The sequence below is a fragment of the Tribolium castaneum genome, chromosome 4 (assembly GCF_031307605.1).
Source record: "Tribolium castaneum strain GA2 chromosome 4, icTriCast1.1, whole genome shotgun sequence".
Classification (NCBI taxonomy): Eukaryota; Metazoa; Arthropoda; class Insecta; order Coleoptera; family Tenebrionidae; genus Tribolium; species Tribolium castaneum.
This window is the reverse complement of record NC_087397.1, coordinates 6955987-6977731: the sequence shown is the minus strand read 5'-3', so window position 1 is coordinate 6977731 and position 21745 is coordinate 6955987. Positions and strand designations below refer to the sequence as shown.

Here is a 21745-nt window from a genome sequence, read left to right as displayed (position 1 = left end):
TAACTGTAAGTAGAATTTTGCAAGAACTTTATTAGCGGCAGTAAATCTCTCGAGGATTCGAGTCTTCTATCGGGATAGAGTAGCGAAGAACTTTGTGACGTTTATGCAGATTTCCCCCAGATGGATGTTATCAGTGCGCATGATGTATAGAGTTCAATTATACAGCAACATGGCATTGTTTTAGAGCTTGACAGTAACATTGATTGATGGAATATCGGCGCACCGATGCATGTTGCTGAATTATCCCAAGATAGTGTAGTTGGAGCAGTTTTTTGCAGCGAATTGTTTTATTGAGAAATCACAGAAAACGGGACTTCATGAATTAGGGATCGCTGATTAATTTAAACCGAGCAAAAACTTGACTTATTTGTTACAGACGTGATTGAAACCGACGCGACCAAAACGTCTATATTTTGGCTTCAGCTCCACTTTCATTTGACTCCCAAAGGTTGGCAACGGTGCCGATGACCTCTAAACGTCAAACGTCCAAACGATAAACTCCACCATTTGAACTAACATTGAATTTTTTAAATTTAATTGCTCAGCCATTGCATTTTAACGGACGGGACACTTTGCACATATTTTTAGCTTTAATTATTTTTATTTATTTGTAAACTTAGTACTAGTCAATTTGTTTGCAACATTTAATTTGAGCCACATTTTTAAAATATAAAATACCAACAATAAAAAGAAATACAAATTGATGACGGACGGGACATTAAAAACACCCTCACATTTTTATCGTTGAAATTTTGTTAATTTAAAAGGCACCAATTCTAACAATTATTTCTATAGTAAAAGGTGGAACCTGTTGAAACTTTTGACCACAAAAGCAAAGAATAAGGCAATGTGCAACGACTTCTGATTAATTTACTTTTTGTTTACACATGACGGACGGGACAAAAAATCTTGTATATGAAAATAACTTTAAAAAATTTATTAATGCAGGTTTTAATTATTAAAGACTTTAACAATATTAAAATTATACAGTGGAAATTAAAAATTCTTGGTTCTGTTTAACAACGTAAGAAATAAGAACATTTTATGTTTGCGATAACGGACGGGACAGCAAAAGTTACAAAAATAAAAAAGTAATATTACTAATTAGTTACCTACTGATTTCCATTTTGTATACGACCAGAAACTAGAAAAATACTCTTCAAAAAATATTCAACAGTTGTAGTTGGTACATCAGTATTTTAAGTTATAATTTATAATCCAATGAATTACTTCCGTTTAAATGGTTATTCTTTCTTAAAAACTTTTTTGTCGCAAAATACATTAAACTTAAACCGAATCGTGTATTTTGAAAGAAACTTAACATTACTCAAATCATGGTAAAATTTCGGTGTCCGGTTGCACTTTTCCTGGAATGGCAGTGCTGCCAAACATCGCCGGAATCTCAAAAATGTGTAAAATCAGTATTATGGAATTAATGACATTCCCAATGAATTAATTAGAAAACCGTTGGGACTGTGTAAAAAATCGCGTTATTTCCTCTTGTTCCCGACACCAGTTGTCGCTTGGACAACTTTTAATTTAACTTTATTGACGTTCTAACTATCTAGAGTGGATAGTAAACTAATTAAAGATACCACCTGCATGAGCCAACAACTTTGCCACTACATGCTGTAGCCTTGTTATGCTACACTAAGAAAATAACTCAATTTTAGTGGATGATGTAATTAATTAAAGTCTGATTTATTATTTATGAAAAAATAGCTGCGAGTTAATTTAGGACCCTAACTAGTTCGGTTTAGTTTAATTGGAAATGAAACCAGGTGGCTAGAGTTTAAACAAAACCTGGCCAAAAATCCAAATGGGAGAAACCAGTTGTTTGGAACTAGTTTTAATAAAATTGGAGTAGAGTTTCTTGGGAATTTTGCAGATAGTCTGCATAGTTCGTCCAGGAAGCGGTTGACAAAGTGTTGAATAATTCAACAAAGCCAGAAATTTGAAATAATTGCCGCTCATAAAGCAGCAATTTCAATAATTGCGCCCTTTCTTCATGCTCTCAATTAGCATTACGTTTCTTGTTCTTCATTTTGAGTAATTGGTCCGACATTGCCCGGTAACAAGTAGTGCAGGATATTGTTACATTTAGGAATTTCAAGTCCAGCTCCTAAACATTCCACTAATGTAATCCTATCTGCGATCGTTCAAGCATGACTCTTTTTCTCTGGGTAAAAATTCGATAACCTCTCGTGCTTACATTTAATTATCCCGACACTTTTAATTGTTGATTATGCGAAATGAGAAGCACCTCGCCTCGAACATGAGGTTCACGGTGAGCAAGAACCAGTTTCTAAGTGTTTCGCCATCTACACTTGCGACTGTTGTGTGAAAGCTTATCTTCGGGTACACTGCCCACATACCTGGGTTACATAACTGCAGTGCCCAAATTTAGGCAAGATGGCCGACTGGAGCCATCTAACCAGTTTAGAGGAAGTGAAACGTCTATTCTTCGATGGCGAGATGTGACCCAGTAGCCAAGTGTAGTAAAACAAGCGGGGAATTTTAAGCGATAAGACTTTATTATTAGCAATCGTAAAATTTTCTTTCCGTGTTTTCAGTCCTTATTCGCAAGCACTTCACGTTATCAGCTATTTGCTGAATTATGTATTAGACTTACTAACGGTCTGCTATTTCAGGATGTTACGTTTTTAATACAATTATCATTAATCAGGGGCTACCATTAGCTACGTCGTTTTACTATACTTAATTTTATTTTAATTAACTGTTGCGGAGAGACACGTTAGGACTCAATAAATCATAGATATGCTCGTACATTTGACGGGCTTTTTTACCGGGATAATGTATGCAGCTACCATTTCGGCCGCAATGGCGCGAATAATCTGCAATTTCTCCAACTGGTTCTCAACCTGATTATAATAATCACAGTAACACGCTTATCTACGAAATCGCTTATTTATTCCTTCGAGAGGAAGCGTTCAGCATAATTCCATGCGAAGCGTTTTGAGCGAATTGTGGATTTATTGTTTTGCTGAAAAATAACCGGCAGGCTTGTGGCTTTCTGCTTTTACTCCTTTGACCCTGTGGTAAACAACTTGAGTTGTGAACTCGGCGCAAGTTTTGGTAAAATGGCCCAAAAACGCGCAACCGTTTAATTAAAACAAGTAGTGGCTTCCTCCCACCGATCGTAATTAAGCAAATGATGGACCGCGCCTGTTGTAGGTTAATGAGATGCGTCAGATCTCTTTGAAGAGATGCCGACAGGTGATGCGTCTGCACGACCGATATTTCTGTATACACCGGCAAAGAAACTGCAGAATATCTTGGCCATGATCCACCAAAAACAAAGAATCGAACTGCGGCCATCTTGACACGTGACGTCGAGATTTATGCGGTAGCCACTTATTAAATTATAAGGAGCCATTAATTGTGGGCTTTGTGCCGAATTTTTTCGAAAAATCGGTTGGAGCAAATTGTGGCCGAGTCTAGTGTGTAGACGATGCATGTAATCAATGTAGCGGCTAATGTGAACACAGTGGTTAAGATTTATAGACTGGCAAGTCAATTGTATGGCGTTATATGGACATACATGGTTTACATTGCATCGCATTATACTGGCACTTCCTTGGTGCACAATCAAAGCAAAAACTTTGATTAAAACGATAACAAACACTTAACGTCTCCATCAGCTAAATTACTTAATCCCGGCTTTTATTATTTTGTAAATCACGTCGATCTGATGCAAAGTGCGACGAGACATACATTCGCGATTTTTAATGACATCATTGCCACTTTTTTTCATAAAAATTCTACACAGACGTGGATGAAATGATAAGACTTGAGACTCATAAATTGGCGTGCCGGTGACAGCACGCATATTCTTCAATTTAAATTCGAACCGAAGACTAATTAAGTTGTCGAATTTTTCGGCCCGCGTAATTATGTAATATTTAAATTAATTCGAACTAATTATTTCTTTCCCACTCGAGACGGGTTAAATGGTGCGAACGCAATTATGCAAATTTTTGGAAAATTGAGATAAGGAATTGGAGTACTTACCCGAAATTTTACCACCAATTCGAAAAAAAACTGTAAATTTAGATTTATATCTGTTAATAGCCAATTTACAGACAAACGCAAGGAAAATAATAAGAAGAACCAACTACGTGAGGGATTAATTTAACATCAGTAGCAAAATATCAAATTAAGACGTTTACTATGCTCTCGAAATAATGTGCGTTCACAAAATTCTAGTCTTTGTCTTAGTTTCTAAAAACTTGTAAGCCGTCCAAGTTTCGTATATAAAAATAAACATGTTTGTCTTTGTCATCAACTATTGATTAACACAATTAAGATCAACTTTTTGGTTTTCTCAAAATATTCTGAAATTATTGAATTTTTTCTGACAAATTATCAAAAGAGTCTTCAACTGTAAAAAATAGTGAAAAGAAAATTACTTTTTAAGGCTTTACCAAACCGTTTGGTGTTCTTAAAATATTTTGACACACTTTGGTTTGTTTTAGAGGAATTCTTTTTTGACGAGTCATTTTCTTTTTTTATTAGTTAATATTTTTGTGGAAAGGGAAGCCTATGAAACGGTCTCTCAATTATAAAAAAAAATAGTAATCTAACATTAATTTTTAGGGCTTTAATAACTTTGTTGGTTTTCAGCTACATTTCATTCTAACGGACGGGACACTTTGCACAAATTCTTAGATTTTATTTCCAGTTTTTACAAACACTATCAATCAGTAGAAGTCAATTTTTCTTTATAGAAACTTAGTGCTAGTCAAATTGTTGCATTTACAATTAGAGCTACATTTTTAAAATTTGAAATACAAGCAGGAAAAAGAAATACAAATTGATGACGGACGGGACACAAAAAATACCTCATTCTTATCACTGAACAAAATTATGTCAATTTAAAAGGCACTAGTTTCAACAACTATTTTTAAAGCAAAAGATGGAACCTGTTGAACTTTTAAAACCACAAAACCAAAAATAAAGCAATGTGCAACGTGTGGTTACACATGACGGACGGGACAAAAAAATCTTGTGTGCGAAAATTGCTCTAAAAAATTTATTTAGACAGGTTTTAAGGTTTTAATTATTAAAGACTTTAACAATATTAAAATTAGACAGTGGAAATCAAAAATTTTTGGTTTTGTTAAAACAACGTAAAAAATTATCAAGAACATTTTATGTATGCGATCAGAGACGAGACAGCAAGAGTTATAAAGATATAAAAGTAATATTACCAATCAATTTATTTATAGATTTCCATTTCCAATCAACCAGAAACTAGAAAAATACTTTTCAAAAAATACTCAACAATTATACTACGTGAGTAATTTATTTTATCGTCTTGAAATTTCGGTGTCAGGTTGCATTTTTCTCAAATTATCTCAAACATCTAAAAAAATTCTTCTGACTCTTACAGAAAACAAAGCTTATTAAAAGCGTCTTCGATTGCAACAAAATAGGGAATCATCTAAAAAAAACTGATTTTTGCAGAAAACAAAGAATATTAAAAAGTGCTTTCGAGTTTCCAATTATTAATAATTTAAATAATTATTAATTAATATAAGTTCAGGTGATAATATGTTGCTACTGTGGACAATAGTATGAGAAAAAAAGTAATTTTTTTGTAGAAAAGAATTTGTGTTATTAAACGAAACTTCCTCTATTTGAAAATAATTGGATAGTGCTTTTCGTTTTCTTTCAAGTTGGTCGGGGAAATACTTTCGGTGCCGAGTTGTTCAAAAGCGTTTGCAAAATTTCGCATTGATTGCGTAGTTTCGGTGGATCGTTAATTAAGCTCCTGGCGATTATAAATGATGCGTTGGCGTTTTTAACAAATTAGAGTGGCAATAATTGAAAAGGCAAAAATAGCGTAAAAGATAAATAAGCACGTGTGTAACAAATGAACCCGGCAAAAATCATGACAAACGACTCTAAAGTGAAACAATTGTGTATCAATTTTAAGTAAAACAAATATATCAATAACTGCGTTATAAATTAACTCGATTTGAAAATTAAATTTAGCGTTAATTTAATTTATAGCTTCATGCTGCACATCATTTATTGATTTCGGGACCACACTTTGTATTCGCTTGCGCATGTTTGGGGATTTTTTTATGGGCTGGATTAAGTAGCGTTTGTGTCGCTTAGATAACTTTTGCTGTTAATCTGTCCATAGCTCTGATTGCTTCATTATCTTTGCATCCCACACCGGTGCCAATTAAGCACCGGCGTGAAATGCTATCAAAATTAATGTTCGTGTGTGTAACACAACACTAGACTATAGCCGTGTGTTTTGAACACATCTCAGTTATCAGATTTCGACACTTTATAAAACGCGACAGCAATGATAATTTCGCAATTCAGATATTTCCCCCCGCGAACTGTATAGATTCCATCGGGGAAAAATTCGAGGGCCCTTTGATGGCTCCGAGGGCCGATAAGAGGACCAAAGATAAACAAATGAAAGACGGCGGAGGGAAATATAGGCCCATTAATGCGGATTGAAATGAAATATTCCTGAAGAAACTTGGCTGCATAAACATTACAATGTTTATTCATCGTTTTCTTTATTTGTGTTTCGCTAATGTAAGTGAGCATGGAGGCGAGCAATTCGTTACACAGTTCCTTTGCTCCGTTTCTAGTAAATTAAGTAAACAGCGAGACGACTCCTTAATTCCTGGTGCGATTAAAAAGAGCACACATGCATCAATGGGGCGCTATCGGTACCTGGAGGGGGCACAATTCTTGCAAATAAGTTACGAAACACGACTCGAATGATTTAGGGAAGTTAGAAGTCGCGCTCGACTGTAATGGTGTTCCATCGATTTTACATTAGGGGTTTCTTTGTACATTATACTTTATACAATCTAAAGTTGGATATGCACCCGGTTGGAGAGTTATGTCCCTAAAAAACTCGGAAACTTCGGAGATGGAGAGCGGGAAAAAAACAGATAATGGGAAATAAATTTGCACGAGTTCGTGTTGTGATATTTTTCACATTATAATTAGGTGGGGGAAGATTGAACGAGCCACTGAGATATTTTCACAATTAAGACACTCCCCGCACGTATGGGACGCACCAGGACTCATTTTCTTCTTTCTGTTGCAGGTAAGAGCCTCCATCATGCTCTCACACTGCCTTAAAAGTAAGTCCAGACGCACCTAGCACTGATTTATTAGCTCGCACACTCCCAAACGATCAGAGGGATTACTTCATCCAAATTAATATTAATAAGCAATTTAAAGGTCTTGAAAGGAACGAACACAAAACAAAATTTCGTTTTTATATCACAAAGAAAACATTGTGAAAATTACCTTACATTTTAAACTAAAAAAAAAACATTTTTGTACTCAGCGGTTTTACTCAACTATTTTTAATATTTTTTTCAGCATCAGTCTATTTGATATTTTTCACCGGACTTGTCTTTTGAATCATAAAATTACTACTATATTGACCTAGATATTAAATTAAAATATTTCCGTATTCACCACCTTATTAATATTAATTCGAAATATTTTGGGTTTTTTGAAAATTTTTGGGTTTGCTACTTTGACTTTAAAAATCAATAACTCAGCTGTTTTTCAAATTTTTTAAATTCTTTTTGGCTTATTTGAAAGAGAATGTTTAAATCTTTTCGGTGTTTTCAAATTAAAAAAAATAGTTAGTAGCAATTTACCAAAATCATATTGTAGGCCTGAAGATCTAATAAACAATTTTTTTACTAAACTTAGTCCAAAACACTAAATAATCTAATCCTATCAAAATGGACGATAGAACGGCAAGAATTTCTAAAAAAGTTAGCTAACCCCAAATTTTTAAGTTTATGTTTGCAGAACTTTAACACCAAAAACTCGAAATTTCTAATGGAAAAGCCACAATTTTTATTCGACTAGATGGTAGAAAATTTAATTCTGCATCGGTCTGTATTATCTATTCTTATGTTTTAACAGTTTTCAAGTTATATGAACTTTTTGTAGGCATTGAGACATTATTAGAGATTATTAAAAATTATTAACTAGTTGAAACTACGTTTTTTATTAAAATAGCTAACACTTTGGCTAGTTTACAAACTAACCAAGTTTACATATTAGCCGGAACAGTTATAATCATAACTCTTTTTGCATATGTTGTCATGGAAACGTGAGTAAAATATAAGAAATCAACGTTTTTCAAATATAAATTCAATGAATTTATTTTGTTCTAACGGAAAAGAAAGCAAAATTTTGAACAGAACTTATCGTTTATTCAATGGAAAATGTTTTTTGTCAAACTGTGCAAAAATATCTGTAAGAAATTTCCGGCAATGTCAAAGAAAACCAACATAACCAGAAAATTATCATAGATAGGTATAGGGAAGGCTAATACAGATCGTTGCAGGATTAAATTTTTTCCATCTACTGAAACAAAAATTGCGGCATTTTATTTGAAAAAATTCACTTATAACTTAAAGAAATTGTCCAAACATAACGTTAATATTTTGAGTTTGTGAGGTTTTTTTAATTTTGATCACATTGAAGGAAAATTATAGTCTAAATACGATTTTGAAAGCTCTAAAAATGGCAGAATTACCGATTTAGAAGTGAAAGGTGTAAATCCAAAAATTTGCGAAAAATCCTGAATATTTCAAAAACGGCTAAATTTGGGTATAGGGAAAGCTGATGAAAATTTCCTTGAAGTAACTCGAGAAATCCAAAAACGCAGTAAAATCTTTCGATTTAAAATAAAAAAGCTGATAACGAATGAAAATATTTTCATTCGTAGTTTTTGAGATACAGCAAAAAATCTTTGAAGTCTTGAAGTCTCATTTCGAAAAAATAGAATTGATGTATGACGGCAGTGGATGATAATTTGTTGGAAAAAATTTCTGGAACGAGGCGATAAATAAAAATCTTGCGATCACTTTATATTTGTTCGAGCTTGCGTCCATTTCGTCAATTGGCCACTTTCGCTGATGATCTGGCTTTATTTTCCCTGACGTCTCATCTCATCTGCCATAAACAATCGAAATCGAATCTAATTCTTTTTCTTGGCTCGAGTTTTTGAAAACGACAGACAAGAGACTCGGTCGTGATAGAACAGTTTAATATATAATCGGTATATAACAAAAACCGCATTTCTCCCTCGGGCCAATACATTACGGACGCAGAAGGTCGGAAAATTTAATATCACCAGCTTGTATACCGCTGTTCTCGCAATTCTCTAACTTTCGGTATTTTTCCATTACATCACATTCTCGACGAGCGTTGTCTGCACTTATGAAACGCGTGTTGTGCGTCTACCGTTGACGGGGAAATTTATTTGCCCAGGAAAATTTTCTTTCTTGCAATTAAACCGAACAATAAGGGAAACACACTTTTTCCGCTCTTGTGCCGTAGTGTGACTCTGGCGGGTGCCACTGGCGTGGGGACGCGCCATTGTATTTAAATTTATCGCAATTAAGTTCAAATTTGAGCGAGTTGACGTTACAAAGGTAGGAGGAACACCCTTCGCTGATGATAAATCATCAAACTAATCGGTCGAGAAGTGAGATTTGTATAAATATTTTTGCCGATAAATCATTTGTATTTGTGTGCGTATTTGGAACGCTTCATTGGCTACCTGGCTTGGAATACAATTTTAGTAAACGCTGAAATATCAATGGCCACCCCTTTGCGTAGTCTGTACGCGACATGCATAATGTGTAAGCAATCAGAGCTGTTTGGGGGGTTGCAAAATCCGGCATCAGTGAAATGGAACAGCTGTGCTCAAAGGGGTTGCTCCAATTTGTCATTGTTTCATTCCGAACTAAATATGAAACTAGGAATTTAATTCTTTGGCGCGGCGCCTATTAATCAGCTTCGATATCTCGGCCTGAAATTGAACAATAGGTTATTTTCGCTCACTTGAGAGACAAATTCTGGGGGTTTTATCTTATTTTTCTACCCTCGTCTTCCCCAACAAAGATAGATTACTCCGCCATTCTTGCAATTTCCCTGTCGTATCTGAGCTCATAAATTGCGGGTGAAATATCACCAGTTGGTGACTGGGGTGAGGAGTACACGAGATCGTGAGGGCCGAGAGGCGGCTCTAAAATAAAGAAATATTAGATCAAATCGATGTTTAATACTCTCGACGAGATAATACCTCCTATTTAAACCCCGGTTGTATATTAGCCGCACAAAAAGGCAAAGTAAAACTTCCTACTAAATTCTGAAAGCAATAACGATGTAAATTTAGCTGTTGAAATCGCCGGCATGCCGCATTATATTTCTAACACACAATTTATGACTACGTTCATTCAAATTAAAATTTGAGTGGAATTTTACACTCGCCAATATGGAGGCCGCCGCTTCATGAACAAATTACCTTTTTTAGAAAGTTTGTTAGCGCTCTATTGTTCCACTCGTCACCCTTTCATGGGGTCTCGGAAGAGCTCTTCGGGGCGTGTGGATCATAAAACGATTAGACACATGATGCTGCCATTGGGCGATTCACTGACTATTTTCGCTAGTTTTAAAATAGAGTGATTAATTGCGGTGGCTGAATTGATGCACTCTCCATTCCGAACGTTGTTGACTCACGTACCTTGATTTATTATTGGATGGTTTGCTTTGCCACTCTTTCATTAGCAAAATAAAAGCACGGATGCACACATTTTTGGTAATTTTGGATGGACGCTAGGGGGATTTATGGCCGACGGGTGGCGCGGTGGCTAATTTTGGATCATTACATCGGACAAAGGGCATGTAATTACAAAAAAACTTATTGATCAAACAGATACAACAATGCTTATTATGGCAGATAATGTCTATTTACTTTTTAAATTATGCACTTGTAGTTATTTATAATATCTGTTTCAAGGTATTTGATTATGTTGAAAGTTGTTACAACCATAATAACGTTTTTTGTTTTTGTCTTGGGCAGGTATAAGGCTGCAGGTAACGGGACATTTAACTTGGAAGCGATTTAAGATATCGAAATTTTTAGAAATAATGTATATTAAATATTTAATTTTTCAAATCTCTGAAAAGGCCACCAAAAAAAATGAAAATAAAATTGTTTTAAGGTCAAAGAAGGGCACATATCTAACATACCTTAAGATCAGTTATTGTCACGTTCAATGTCGCTTAATTTTTTACTTTTTTCGACAAATTTTGTTATTTTAGTGAGTTTTCCGCCTCAAGAATCTACGCCTTAAATCATCCAGAATTAGCTGAGTTTATGTAAATCAACAATAAATAAAGTAAAAACTAACTAAAAATTATTTGTAAATTTATTTTGATACTTTACATTTCCTATTATATTTATTAATGTACTATCTTAGATTTTTGTTTATTTTTTTTTTCTAATTATTTTTTGACTTGTTTCAACAAAATTTTTTGAAACAAGTGAGTGTCTCTTTAGATCGTTCGAAAATGTCGAAAATAAATGTTACTTGTTGGTATTTTACTGAGTTATTGTAAGAAGTAAATAAGTATTTTGTTTGATGTTTAATTTTAAAGTTAAGTTTTGTTAAAAAAGTAACAACAAGGCTTAAAATTGCTTTAAATTTGTTAAAAAATAATTTGATATTTCGTATTGAGAAATGCCAAACAGGTGGCAAAACTTTCTTTTACACAGGAGAAAAACCGTAAATTTTAACAGTGTAAATAAAAAAAAATTATGTAAAAGAAAGGGCACATACCGCTTAAAATTGGCTGAATGAACGTAATTTACTGCCACTTTGGCGGATTTTTGACATTTTTTACGAAATTTCTTCTAAGTATTAGTGAGTTTTCCGTTTCAAAAAACTACGCTTTAAATTACTGAGAATTAGCTGAATTAATGTAAATCGACAATAAATAAATAGGTATACTTTGTAAAAATTATTTGTTAATTTATTTTAATATTTTTGCATTTCTTGTTTTATTTATACCTGTTAGTGTACCTACTTTATGTTATATTTTCGTTTTTTTTTTGAAAATAATTTTTGGCTTTTTTCAACGAAATCCAGAACAAGCAAGCTTCTGGCTAACAAAAAACTGAATTATTTAAAGTAGGTAACCAGATTCAAACTTTTTTTGGTAGTAACTGATTTAGCTTTTTTCTAAAAAAAATTGCCATGTAGATACTTATTTTGTGTGTCACTTTAGATCGCTCGAAATTGTTTAAAATAAATGGTATTTGTTAGGATTTTAGCGAATTTTTATAAAAAGTAAATAAATATTTTAGTTGATTTTGGAGTTTATTTTTGTTAAAAACGTAACATTTTGAGCATTTTTTGCTATTTTTTCTCGTTTGAAATCGTTTTTTTTATTTTTCTAAGCACAAAGATCTAGATTCTAGAAGAAGTAAAATGTCGATTTGTTCAAAAAAGTGAAAAACGTAATACTATTGTAGGTATATCAAAAATACTGTGTAGACAAACACCAAAAACCCATTTGATTTTTTTTATTCTTGCAAAATTAGTAAAACATATGCAATCTAAAGTCGATATTTTATCAAAAACTGTTTTAGAAACATTTTCCAGCTCAAAGATCTAGCCAAGAGGAAAAAGGAAAAAATTTCTGCTTGTGTATTAAATCTATTGGACACCAAGTGTTCAAATAGGCACTGTGTAAAATAAGCATCAGAAATTGAACTTTTGTCATGGAATTTTTGATTTAAAACTTGTTAGCCTTGTTGGAATAAAAATAACTAAAGAAGTTTGAAAAAGATCTTGAATGTCAATGTCAAAGATTAGATTTTTGTGTTTAATTCTTGCAAAATTAGAAAAACACAGACAAACTCCAGACAAGTTAATTAAATGATGAATAATTGGTTTAGAGAGTAAATTTAACTTTTTATTGCTCTTTTTTGCGAAAAAAGGCGTCGGTTGTTCGTCTGGCAGTAAAATGTTTATTCGGAATTGTTTGTGGGTAATTCATCTTCGGGCGAGCGTATTGCAAGACCCAGAGGTAATCAGCTCCATGATTCAGTTGTCTGCGTATCACGAGATTCTCCTCGGCGCACTTCTGTGATGAATCCATTCCCTAATGAATATGTGCAATAAATATCACCGACCCTCTCTCGGTGTGGTCTAGCTCCTCTACCACCGTTCGAGTGGTATATTTCATTATGGAACTGGCGACCGATTAATGCGTGCATTTTTAATAGCACGCGGGGTGTTTTATGGGGTGTCGACGCAGTTACGTGCATTCGCTCGATTTCATTATCTCTTCTTCTTCTTTGCTTCGGCGACGAAATTAACATGCCTGTCTGGACTATCTTTATCGGAAGAGGCTGAGCACTGCTCCTTATCTGTTTATGATTTGTTGGCTGAAGGCAGGGGCTGAAAAAATACACACGCAGATAGCGAACACTTCTTGGTACCGTAAATGGCGAAAGGCGACGCCGGATTTATGGGCGCGTCTATAAATATTCAGCGAGATATTTCTGAAATTTCTTCAATTCTTCGGCCCAAATTGCTCGCCCGCTATTATTGCGTGCCAGTTTCCAAATGAAAACATGTACAACTTGGGGAAATTCCGCTCAACAAACATGTCAAAATTCTCGCCACTTAATTATTGTTGTCGTAAAGTTGCGCCAAGTAGCGGCCGCAACTATTCAACTAAGTCACTCTGTTCCCAACTTTGACAGAATGCTTCTGCTGGAAGTTTCGTCTTGGGAACTCGGGGTTAAACACAATTCGCTGAATCGAACACAGGTACAAATGCAATGCAGTAGACCTTGACTTCCATTATTTTCATATCCGCGTCCCATCTTTTACCGACCAGCTGGGACAAGACTAGTGTCCTCAAGGTTGCACAATTATTCTCAACACTCAAGTTCATTGGTATTGCAGCCACTACCTCCAGTGATTGCATTGTGATTTGGAATAATTACAGTTATCAGCTACCACTTATCGGAATTCCAAACGAACGCACAACTCCCAAAATTCAATTGAACCGCGCGCGCTTCCTCTTTAACATGCGTTTAAGAAACTTTAATGGCCGACGCGTGATCCGCGCCCGACTGATTTACGGCCTAATCTTTAAATGTAGATTAGAAGATTTTGATGAAAACATTCATTTCGCGCCTTTGTGTGTGATGTATTTTGCTTTTCCGGTTAAAAGTCGTGTGATGGATTTTAGATAGCGTCTTTAACTTCTGGAACGATTTAAAAGAGAAACAAAGAGAGTCATTTAAAACGCATCACGTGGACAATCTGCACGGCACATACGAAAAATCCGAATTTTCAGCATGGAACGTTTCAAGAATTGAAATGACGAAACACTCGTAAATCCAGTTTTGTTATCATCTTAGACGGAAACAAACCCAAGATAAAAATTAATGTCTGCCTGAAATTTCTTCGTTTTAGGAGTAAATAGAGTAGAAGATGCACCAAGATAATTGCGGTTTGGGGATTGAGCTAAATAAATTGCCTGCAACCACAATAAGTTTAATTAAATGCAATCGCGGGTTCTTTAAGAGAAATTAAACTAGAAGATTTAAAAAATACACAGCGGAAAAACGATGAATATCAAATTCTATACATTCTGAGAAAAACAATAAGTTGTTTTATTAACGAACCTGACGAACTATTATTGCTTTAACATGTTTTCAGTAGTAGGATTTTTCAGACATCATTAGAGACCGGATTTTAGGAACTTTCCTAACACGTGATTTTTAAGGGATTTTTTTAAAACTCGAAATAAATGTGTATTGTTAAAATTAGAATTATTTGACTTTTTTTTATTTTTCCTAAATCTCTAATAAATTGAAATGTTGTATCCTAAATGAGTTTTAAACATCTTTAGATCTATAAAATTTTACTTACTGCTTTTTAGATTTTTGTATCCCTGTTTTTAAATTTTTTAGCTCCTTGGTCTTCTAGTGTATTGGTTTTTTATTCAGAATCTAATGTTTTAATTTATTAGTGTGTTTCTATTCCAATTGTGTAGTTTTTTCAGTTTCTTCGTTTTTCAATCGCTTAGTTCTTCAGAATATTTTTTTCAATATTTTTTAGTTTTTTGTGTTTTTTGGGTTCTCAGCGTTAAAGCTTTTTTGGCAGTTTTTGATCTTTTAATTTTTGAAAATATACATAAGTACCTAAATTATTTTTAATTTTAAATAATTTTTGTTTTAGTCTTGATTTTGGAATAATATTTACGTAATATTTGAAGTATCACAATTCTAGAGTTCGCAAAATTTTGATTTTAATTTTAAAAATTTTAATTTTAATTATTATAATTGTAATTATCTATTAATTTTTCCAAACCGATAATGTACATTTTCATCAGTTGTGTAAAAGTCCTACTACTTCTAGGTTTTTTATTTTTTGAGTAATAAATTAAAAAAAGTGTATTTTTGTCAAAAAAAATTAAAGTATTTCAAAAACTAAGCAGAATCGACCATTTTATCCGCATATAAGGCGAAATCCTATTCTGTGATAAAAGCCGGCCCTAAACCGGTTCTCGTTTGTCCCAGGAATGAGTAATTGACCAATAAAAATAAAAAAAACATTTCCTACTTCTATGTGATGCACAAAAAAGCAAGACGATATAAGCGTTTGTCATTGAATATCGGGGAGAAATATCGCACTCCCAAGTATAAAACAGACCAATCATAGGGCGATTAAAACTGAGCAAAAAATCGCTTTTTTATTACAACTAATTTTACAACAGCAAATTCAGAACAATATTTAAGTTCAACAATTAAATAACTTCTTTATAGCTTATTTACATTTATTTTATATATTATAATATAAATTAGTATAATAATAATAATTAATATATAAAATATAATAATATAATATATATTATATAATATATATTAATTAATAGGAAATGTTTTTTAAAAAAATACTACATTTTAATACCTAATTTTTGTTTTGTACAACTTTTTCGACACCTAAATAAGGTTTTTTACTTTATAAAAATCCGGTCTCTAGACATCATGAACTATAGAACTATAGTTTAGAAAAGTAAAGAAAATGAAAACAAAAAAGTACCTAATAAACACAGTAGTTAATATCTCAGTGCAATTTCTTATTTAATTAATGAAAAAATTATTAGATTTTTTTTTATTGATTTCACCAAACCTGAAGATGATCATTACAAAAGTTGGCGGATTTATAAATAATTTAAAGGAAAATAGATTAAATGTGATCGCAAGTGGTAAAAAAATAATTAAAATTTTAAGCTTAGTAGTGTTTAACTAAGAACGGGTCCAAAGCCGGGCGGAAGTCTTTAACTTGTGTTAATTAAAGCGTGGCTAGTTTTCAAATTGGCCGTTTTTTTGTCGGCGAAAATTATTTCTCCCCTCTATTATCCTTGTTCTCTTTCATTTCCGCCTCCTCTCGCCTCCCTAATGGGCAGGTTTGGTTATTTTTCCGTCTGGTCGCTTACGTAACACGAACAAACGGTGGCGTTCGATTTATAATCTATTACGAGCCGTCACTATAGTGGCCTCGTGTTTCTAATTACAAGGAACAATTTATTAGTGGGGTTTTTAGTTTTTGACAAGCTTCCAGAAAATAATTAGATATATGCCTTAATAAACAAGTGGGAAATTTATAACTTTGTCTTCGTGGATTTTTCTATTAGCTCGTTATTTAAATTCCCGTTGGGATAAATCATTTATCGGGGTTTGGTTTTTTCGGTGGGCGAACAAATTTGGTGGGAAATGTCGGGTAAGAAAGAAGCGCGTCTAATGATTTTTCTGATTTATGTGTCGGGATTGTGATGATAATTAGTTCATTATTGCTCCATTAAAGCAGGTAAAAATGCTCGGTCGGGCCTATTATGGCTGTTGCTCCTCGGGCGAGCCGATAATCGCCAACAAAAGTTCGAAAATCCCCGGCTATTGGTCGGAGCCCCTCTCCTATCGGCTACCCTCAATGGCCCTCGCCTTATCGGACCCCCATGGTCCAACCCCCCATTTTGCCTCTCGTGGTGTTCGATGCAAGAAGTAAATTAGTTGTGCAAGTCGCGAGTTTGAGACAAGTGGAGTGAAAATGGATTTCCTGTGCGTGGTAGTAACTCCAAGGCGACGACGATTCGCTCGAGCAGGTGCATTGCTTTGATAAAAATTTCATTTTCAAAGTGTCACTTAGTTTGCCGCGTCCTAGAGCGAAAATTTCGGCCATAAATTAACTAGGAAACTTTACTTTTAAATTTTGTTAAGAACTTTATTATAGTTGGACGTATTTGAGAGTGTTTAAATCATTATAATCTGTTTATCTTCCTTTATCTAAACTTTGCTATTTCGCTGCGAGTGGAGCTTCCCAAAGGACTAGCCCCTTCCTGCCTTTTGGACTCCATTTAAGTAAATGTCTTCCGCGGCATGTGCCATTATACCACACAAATACCACGCGAGAACTTTTAAACTATTTATGCTCATTTCAAACTTAAAACTCCATGTTCGGACACTTCGCTCATGATTTTCTGTTTTACGAAGAATTTCTATCAGTTTTGCTTTTCATTAAATTGAATTTAAGAAAAATATTTAACCACGTAAAATTTAAAAAAAATTGTATGTTTCTGTTTAGGAGGATTCTAAAAAGATATCTACCATTTTCTCTTTCTGTGTACCATATTTTAGATTTCTAGGGTCTGCTGAAAAGCCCAAAAGAAAACTATTTTGAGGAGGCTGTTTAAACAAGAACGTGTATATTTAGTGAAATTTTAACAGCAAATAAATGATCCAAACGATTTTCGAAAAATGGAGAATTATCTTTTGAATTCAATTAAGTTCAAAATAATGGCACACAAGTTCTCTGGTAGGAAACGTTCAAGGAAACCTCTAAAAAATGTAATAAAAAAATTCATCAATTTTAACGAATTTATTCAACACAAAACAGTTTGGTCAAAAATGTTTTCCAAATTTTTCTGGATAAAAAATCACAGTTTGGAAAATGGTGATTATTAAATATTAAATAATTTTCAGTTTTGTTGACGTGGAAGAGTAGAAATTGGTCTTTTCTTTGGTTCTATTACCAAATAAAAATAGTTGAAAAAATTAGAAAAAATCTTTACTTTACTTCTTAATAGATACTGCTAAGAATAATTGAGAGGGATTTTTTTTAATTATTTTTTTGGAGTTTGTTGGAAAGTGTGTTATTTAGCGTTCTGAAGAGCTTATGCCTCAGTTTGTCAAATTTTTTTGTAACTTTGTAAGTATTTAATTTTTTTCATAATTTTTCTCTTACAGATTGTAAATTTTTCTATTCCCAAAAACGAATTTTTAAAACGTCGTTTGTTATTCAATGCTACTTTTATTAAAAGAACTGGACTTTGATTATCTATGTAAGCGCGCATTATATGATGTGTTAAAACTTTTTTTTCTGAAGGATTTTGGTGGTTTTTTGCAATGCCTTTGTTATTCGCTTGCGTTGTAGGAACAGTATCACAATGAAATTGCATCATTATTTATTAATTCATTATTAATTGTAACTTTATAAGTAAATAAAATGAAAAAAGTAGGTAGATATTTCCACAAATCACAAAAGCATATTTTTTGCCAACAAAATTCCAAAGTTTTAAACCACAATTTATTATAATAATAATCAATCCATCAGACGACGATGTAAATAAAATAAATGAGTCTGAAATTATGAGTCTTCAACTTCATAATGAATAAGATACTTAGTTAGATGCATCTTTAACACTTATTGCAACAACTCATTATTTTTTTTTAAGTAAACACACATCTTAAATTTATAATAAACACCTTTAAATACTTATTTAACAAACGAGTAGTTAATTGAAGCAATTAATACTAATCAAGATAATTTGTCGATTAATAAACCACTTAATTACAATTTTTTAATCGTAAAATATTAATTGGAGATTTAGTTACAATTTTCCTTCTTTGACATTGAATTGTTGTCGCAATGTAGTATGGCTATCTCTGATTATAAAATCATTCATTAATCGCCCCTATATTTTTCATTAATGAATGATTATTCGTTAATAAGAGTTATCAATGAACGTTTTTGCATACTAATGATACCAATAAATAAACGATTAACGGAAATGTTGGTAAAAATCTGTTTTACTTTAACACTTCATTAGAACATTGAATGTTTTTTAATAGAAAGTAGAGCACTTGCGATCTGTATTTAAGTTGTATTTAAGTTTATGAAGAAAATATAAAATTTAATTGTGATGTTTGTCGAGACGCTTAAAATTCTTGCGCAATGCAATGAAATTAAGCATGTAAATTTAATTTTTTTATCTGTCTGCCGAGTTCATGCCACAGTTCCGTGTGGCGATAATCATTTAAAAATAAACGAGAGACATCTGAGATATGATCAGAAATAGTGTGAGAGGCGCAAATTTAAAGCCAATTTAAAATTATATAGACACCCACCTGCTTGAATAATGGTTGCGACTTTGTCCATTATCATTTAGCCATTAATGTCTTAATTATAAACCGCTCTGTTAAAAATTCAAATGAATTCCGTTTAAAATAAATTTAATTCGGGGCGATTTTGTCAAGTTTATGAGGCCGCGCATCGCGTCCCATAACTCAAGTCTTCCGTCGGAGTCTGCCCAATATTATTCAAAACTTTCTAATGCAATTTACTCATAAGTTTCGTGATTTACGGATCAATCCTTGAGGCGAAAGTTTCTTAATTGTGTCCCATCGGAGTACGATTTTTAGCACCGTGTAGGTACAAATACCCCGTCGAATGCTTCTGAAAATAGAGCTTCGTGCCGAAAAAAGCCTCTATTGTTCGTTGGCAATAAAACGTCCAAAAAAATTCTTTGTATTTTTGTTATTCTTCGAGTCTGACCTCGGAGCCACTTTTGAAGGTTTCGAACAAAAACTATTTTCCTGGCTATAACTCTTGGAAACGGGATTCCTGTGCGAGCTGGTGCATTGCACTTTGAATTGCCTTCACGAAAAAAATCGGCCGAATTTCCGGTAAATAACTGGAAGTGACCTATTTGGGTAATGGGGCTGATTTATGGGGGCGACTCACTTGACGGCAGCCATAGTGTTATCGGGGGCACCTGTTGCCGCCGATGCATTTTAACATTTTCAACAAAGAATTTAATCATTTTTAGCCGGAGCCTCCATTTAACATCTTCATGGACAGCTATCACAAATATTTCAAACATGTTCAACGATACGAGGCTAAAAATAGACGCACACAATGCGCGACCATTTCTAATTCATGCTTAAGCACACAAGGTGTCCCTTTTTACACAAATATTTTATTTATTAGCTAAATATGATGGTACCGCTTGTTCCCGCGTCGTTAAATTCCAACAACTTCCGTAACAAATTTTTCATTTTCAAACTAATGCCGTGCTAAAGATTTTCTGATTAATCATTCCCTGAGTTTAATTGTACATTTAGTAATTAATCTTCGTTTACGTCAGACACACATAAATTACGTTAATCCGGCAGAAAAATATGTGCTGAATAAAATAAATAAATTAATATGCACACAACTCGTTTTATCGTACTATTGAACTTGCTTGATTCGTGGTTATGTTTCCGATGCATTGACAGAGGAGCAATTAAGTGTAATCAATTACGTCCCAATTACACTGGTTAACCTCTGTATAATTTCTCTTCAATTGCAGCCATTTCAGGACGCGCCAATCGATAACGTAAATCCTTGCCGAAGATCAAGACGACAAAATTTAACCCACTTCGCCCGTGACCCGAATTTTAAATTAAACACTCGTACTTCTTTTTTCACTCAGCGTAACATGCAATTTTCGAAATTGCTTCCAAATTTTGTGACAACTGGTTGACAAAAATTGGTTTTTATGAAGTGAATCAGCAATGCGTTTTCCTGACCTTAATAATTTTTAATATTTTTTAGTTTTAACCCTGGCATTAATAGAACAGTTCTGGACAATGAGAACATATTTTTTACAACGCTGTAAATACGGTTAAAGAACCAGAAAAATGTAAGAAAGAACATTAAAAAGAATCATTTTTTAATATAATATAATAAGTTTATTTCCGAATTGGAAACTTAATAAATGGAGAATGCGGTATTCATAGTAAATTCATAGACGACTAGATGAAAATAATTTAAAAACACATTGTACTTTATGAAGTAAGCACTATACAGGGTGCTCAAAAACTGGCGCACCAACTCAGTGGTACGTTATTTAGAAGCAAGTGCAGATTACGGGAAAAATGTTGAAAAAATTCCTAAAATCATATTTTAAAAAATCTGGAGCTACAACCTTATTGTGTTAACTTCTTTAGTTTTATTTTTTTATGTTTGTATGTTTCATACCAGGTAATCGTTCCGTAACAAAACGATGAATAATAATTTTTAAATTTACTTTACTCAGATTTTAGCAGTTTTTTTAATTCAAAAAAATTAAAATTCATCAAAAAAATCACAATGTGTAGATGTGCCAACACTGGGAATTATTTCCTAGGAAACCGTTTAAAAAATAATTTATTTTTATTGTTGCTCAAATTCTATCGCGATCATGACTGTTAGACAACGTTGCCACATATCATTTATCTAAAATCCGTTATTTATCAATAACTTTAATACAAAGAATTATATATATATATATCAGGGTTTTCTCATTCGTTAGAAAAAGCGGGTAAATAAAACATAAAACGTTCAATTTCGAAGAAAAGGTAGCGTCACAAATTAGTTCGGTGAATACTACTGACTGCGCCAATTAAGTTTGTATGTTTACTGATTTAAAAAAAAATGCTACAAAAATAGCTATAAATAGGGGTTGTAACTATGCTAAAAAGGGTTTAAACTCGCCATTGATTCGATTAATCACTTTTTGAAAAAAATTCTAATTTCAA

At 33.2% G+C, this 21745-nt stretch overlaps 1 long non-coding RNA gene across 1 annotated transcript; it reads right to left on the bottom strand.

The window, feature by feature from the left end:
* Nucleotides 1-19395: 19395 nt before the first annotated feature.
* Nucleotides 19396-20719, bottom strand: LOC135265930 (uncharacterized). The gene is made up of 3 exons (XR_010333804.1): nucleotides 20416-20719; nucleotides 19926-20367; nucleotides 19396-19875 (listed from the first exon to the last, which is right to left on the bottom strand). It is a non-coding gene; the product is annotated as an uncharacterized LOC135265930 (long non-coding RNA).
* Between the last annotated feature and the right edge of the window lie 1026 nt (nucleotides 20720-21745).